The 5,564-nt window shown below is 40.6% G+C and overlaps 1 long non-coding RNA gene across 1 annotated transcript; it reads right to left on the bottom strand.

Annotated features, from left to right (window-relative positions):
• Nucleotides 1-515: 515 nt before the first annotated feature.
• LOC118498659 lies at nucleotides 516-5,202 on the bottom strand. The gene is made up of 2 exons (XR_004901131.1): nucleotides 4,575-5,202; nucleotides 516-706 (listed from the first exon to the last, which is right to left on the bottom strand). It is a non-coding gene; the product is annotated as an uncharacterized LOC118498659 (long non-coding RNA).
• Nucleotides 5,203-5,564: the final 362 nt, after the last annotated feature.

Here is a 5,564-nt window from a genome sequence, read left to right as displayed (position 1 = left end):
ACCCTTATATAACAATCAAAACCATAGGCCATCAATGATACTGAAGCTACGGATATACTGATTACTCAGAACTATGCTTTGATTCATATATAATCCCCACACCCGATCTAAAATCAGGAGGACTCTGCCTCCTAGAAGTCGATAATCTAGTAGTTATCCCTATAGAGATAACAGTCCGTATACTCATCTCCTCTGAGGACGTACTTCACTCATGAGCTGTCCCATCTCTAGGGTTAAAAACAGATGCAATTCCAGGCCGACTTAACCAAACAACTCTCTTATCTACACGGCCTGGCCTATACTACAGCCAATGCTCCGAAATCTGCGGCTCTAACCACAGCTTTATACCCATTGTTCTTGAGATAGTTACCCTAAACTGTTTCGAGAAATGATCTGCATCTATATTATAATCTCATTGAGAAGCTAATTTAGCATTAACCTTTTAAGTTAAAGACAGGAAGAACTAATCTCCCCTCAATGACATGCCCCGATTAGATACATCAACATGATTTATCACAATTTTATCCACCATAATCACCCTGTTTATTATTATACAACTAAAAATCTCTAGCCACCATTACCACTCAACCCCAGAACCAAAAACGACAAAATCCATCAAGTCTCTAACCCCTTGAGAAAACAAATGAACGAAAATTTATTCGCCTCTTTCATTACCCCTATGATAATAGGACTCCCCATTGTCGTACTGATTATTCCCCACTATAACGTTTCCATCTACCAATCGGCTAATCAACAATTGACTAGTAGCCATCCAACAATGACTAATTTATCTAACATCCAAACAGATACTCTCAATCCACAATTGTAAAGGCCAAACATGGGCTTTAATATTAATGTCCCTAACCCTATTTATTGGATCCACAAACCTGTTAGGCTTACTACCCCACTCATTCACCCCCACAACACAACTATCAATAAACCTCGGCATAGCAATTCCCCTATGAGCAGGCACCGTAATCTTAGGATTCCGCTATAAAACTAAAGCCTCCCTTGCACATTTCCTTCCACAAGGCACTCCCCTCCCTTTAATTCCCATATTAATTATCATTGAAACAATCAGCCTGTTCATTCAACCAATAGCCCTAGCCGTACGACTAACAGCCAACATCACTGCTGGCCACCTATTAATCCACCTAATTGGAGGAGCAACACTTGCCTTAATAAACATTAGCACAGCCACCGCCCTCATCACATTCGTAATCCTGGTACTACTTACAATTCTAGAATTCGCCGTAGCCTTAATCCAAGCATACGTCTTTACACTACTAGTTAGCCTATACCTACATGACAACGCCTAATGACCCACCAAATACACGCCTACCATATAGTTAATCCCAGTCCCTGACCACTTACAGGAGCCCTATCAGCTCTACTAATAACTTCAGGTCTAGTAATGTGATTCCACTTCAACTCTATAACTCTACTAACCCTAGGCTTACTCACCAACACCTTAACCATATACCAATGATGACGAGACATTATCCGAGAAGGAACATTCCAAGGACATCACACGCCAGTTGTACAAAAAGGACTTCACTATGGAATAATTTTATTCATCATCTCAGAAGTCTTCTTCTTCTCAGGTTTCTTTTGAGCTTTCTACCATTCCAGCCTAGCTCCAACCCCCGAATTAGGAGGGTACTGACCTCCAGCAGGCATTACCCCCCTCAACCCATTAGACGTCCCCCTTCTTAATACATCCGTCCTACTAGCTTCAGGAGTTTCCATTACCTGAGCACACCACAGCCTCATGGAAGGACACCGCAAACATATGATTCAAGCACTATCTATTACCATTGCCCTAGGCTTGTACTTCACCCTACTACAAGTATCAGAGTACTACGAAACACCCTTCACTATCTCAGATGGAGTATATGGCTCCACATTTTTCATAGCAACTGGGTTTCACCGTCTACATGTCATTATCGGATCTACTTTCTTAATTGTATGTCTCCTACAACAACTAAAATTCCACTTCACATCTAATCACCACTTCGGATTCGAGGCAGCCGCCTGATACTGACACTTTGTAGACGTTGTTTGACTTTTCCTATACGTATCCATCTATTGATGAGGCTCTTACTCTTTTAGTATCAACCAGTACAACTGACTTCCAATCAGTTAGCTCCAGCATAACCCGGAAAAGAGTAATCAACATAGCTATCACCCTCTTAACAAACACAACACTAGCCTCAATCCTCGTAATTATCGCATTCTGACTCCCCCAAACTAACCCTTACGCAGAAAAAGCAAGCCCCTATGAATGTGGTTTCGATCCCCTAGGCTCTGCCCGTCTCCCCTTTTCAATAAAATTTTTCCTTGTGGCAATTACATTCCTGTTATTCGACCTAGAAATTTCCCTTCTCCTACCCCTACCATGAGCATCCCAAACTAACAACCTACAAACCATACTTCCTATAGCCCTAATTCTAATCTCCCTCCTAGCTGCTAGCCTAGCATACGAATGACTACAAGAAGGGCTAGAATGATCCGAATAATGATAATTAGTTTAAATTAAAAAAGTGATTTCGACTCACTAGATTATGATTAACCTCATAGTTATCTAATGTCCCTCACCTGTATAAATATACTTTTAGCATTCACAATTTCCTTACTAGGCTTACTAATATACCGATCCCATATGATATCTTCCCTCCTATGCCTAGAAGGAATAATACTTTTTCTATTCGTAATAATAACTATCACTATCCTAAACACCCATCTTACACTAGCAACCATATTACCCATCATCTTACTAGTATTCTCAGCGTGTGAAGCAGCACTAGGCCTCTCCCTTTTAGTCATAGTATCCACCACCTATGGAATAGACTACGTCCAAAACCTCAACCTCCTCAAATGCTAAAAATCATCATCCCTACCATTATGCTCATCCCCCTTACCTGGCTTTCCAAACCAAAAATAATCTGAATTAACACTACAACCCACAGCCTGATGATCAGCATCCTATGACTCCCCCTCATAAATCAATTTGCTGACAACAGCCTTAATCTGTCCACAATATTCTTTTCTGACGCCCTATCCACCCCCCTGCTCATACTAACAATATGACTGCTACCCTTAATAATCATTGCCAGCCAATTCCACTTATCTAACGAAACTCTACCCTGAAAAAAACTTTACCTCACCATACTAATCTCACTTCAAACATTCCTCATTATAACTTTCACCGCTACAGAACTCATCATATTCTATATCCTATTTGAAGCCACCCTACTCCCAACTCTGATTATTATCACACGATGAGGAAACCAAGCAGAATGCCTAAATGCGGGCCTTTACTTTCTATTCTACACATTAGTAGGATCACTCCCTCTACTAATTGCCCTAGTATATGTACAGAACATCACAGGCTCACTAAACTTTCTCCTAATACAACAATGACTAGACCCTCTCCCCACCTCCTGAAGCACTTCCCTGCTATGACTAGCATGGATACTGGCTTTCATAGTAAAAATACCATTATATGGTCTCCACCTTTGATTACCAAAAGCCCACGTAGAAGCTCCTATCGCGGGCTCAATAGTCCTTGCGGCAATTCTTCTAAAACTAGGAGGCTAAGGCATACTACGCATTACAATTTTACTCAATCCACTCACCGAATTTATAGCCTACCCATTCATAATATTCTCCCTATGAGGAATAATTATAACCAGCTCCATCTGCTTTCGCCAAACAGATCTTAAATCTCTCATTGCTTACTCCTCAGTAAGCCATATAGCCCTAGTCATTGTAGCCATCCTTATCCAAACTCCCTGAAGCTTTATAGGAGCAACAGCATTAATAATCGCACATGGCTTAACATCCTCCATACTTTTCTGCCTGGCTAACTCAAACTATGAACGAATCCACAGTTGAACAATAATTCTAGCCCGAGGCCTACAAACCCTCCTACCCCTTATAGCAACCTGATGACTACTAGCAAGCCTCACCAACCTAGCCCTACCACCAACTATTAACTTAATTGGAGAGCTATTTGTAGTAATATCAATATTCTCTTGATCCAACCTCTCTCTAATCCTCCTAGGATTAAATATTATTATCACAGCTTTATATTCCCTATACATACTTATTATAACCCAATGAGGCAATCTCACCTCTCACATTAACAACATCCTCCCTTCCTACACATGAGAAAATACCCTCATAACTATACATATCCTTCCCCTCTTACTCCTCTCCATAAATCCTAAAATCATCCTAGGCACTCCATAGTAAGTATAGTTTAATAAAAACATTAGATTGTGAATCTAATAACAGAAACTAAACCTTCTTACCGGAAAAGTACGCAAGAACTGCTAACTCTATGCTCCCGTACCTAACAGCACGGCTCTTCCGCACTTTTAAAGGATGGTAGTTATCCATTGGTCTTAGGAACCAAAAAATTGGTGCAACTCCAAATAAAAGTAATAAATCTATCTCCCTCCGCTACCATTCTATCCTTGATTATCTTAACCCTACCCATCCTTATAACAACCTTAAAGTCCCAAAATAGTTCCAACTATCCATACCACGTTAAAAACACAGTCTCTTACTCTTTCTCTTTATAATTCCCGCAATCATATTCATTTACTCCGGACAGGAGATAACTATTTCCAACTGACACTGGATCACTCTACACACCTTTAAATTATTCCTTAGTTTCAAACTAGACTTCTTTTCAATACTGTTTATACCAGTAGCACTATTCGTGACTTGGTCTATCCTAGAGTTCTCAATATGATACATACACACAGACCCAAATATCAATCGATTCTTTAAGTACATCTTAATGTTCCTAATCACAATACTAATCCTAGTAACGGCTAACAACCTTTTCCAATTATCCATTGGCTGAGAAGGGGTAGGCATTATATCCTTCCTACTCATCGGTTGATTATACGGCCAAACAGACGCCAACACAGCAGCTCTACAAGCAATCCTCTACAACCGCATCGGAGATATCGGCTTCATCCTAACCATAGCATGATTCCTTATTAACTCAAACACATGAGAACTTCAACAGATCTTCCTTCTTAATCCACTGACCCCCTCTCTTCCCTTAGCAGGTTTACTACTCGCAGAAGTAGGCAAATCAGCCCAATTTGGGCTACACCCCTGACTTCCCTCCGCCATAGAAGGCCCAACCCCCATATCAGCTCTACTCCACTCAAGCACAATAGTCATGGCCGGAATTTTTCTTCTAATCCGATTCCATCCTCTCATGGAAAATAACACCACAATCCAAACAGCAGCCCTATGCCTGGGAGCCCTAACAACCCTATTCACCGCTATATGTGCACTAACCCAAAATGACATCAAAAAAATCATCGCATTCTCCACTTCAAGCCAACTAGGACTAATAATAGTGACAATTGGAATCAACCAACCATACCTAGCATTCCTGCATATCTGCACACACGCCTTTTTCAAAGCTATACTTTTCATATGCTTAGGATCAATCATCCACAGTCTAAATGATGAACAAGACATTCGAAAAATAGGAGGCCTATTCAAAACTATACCCTTCACCGCAACAGCTATAA

This window comes from Phyllostomus discolor, unplaced genomic scaffold (genome assembly GCF_004126475.2).
Source record: "Phyllostomus discolor isolate MPI-MPIP mPhyDis1 unplaced genomic scaffold, mPhyDis1.pri.v3 mPhyDis1_scaffold_55, whole genome shotgun sequence".
NCBI lineage: Eukaryota > Metazoa > Chordata > Mammalia > Chiroptera > Phyllostomidae > Phyllostomus > Phyllostomus discolor.
Note: the sequence above shows the minus strand (reverse complement) of the source record. Positions and strands in the feature narration are given on the sequence as shown.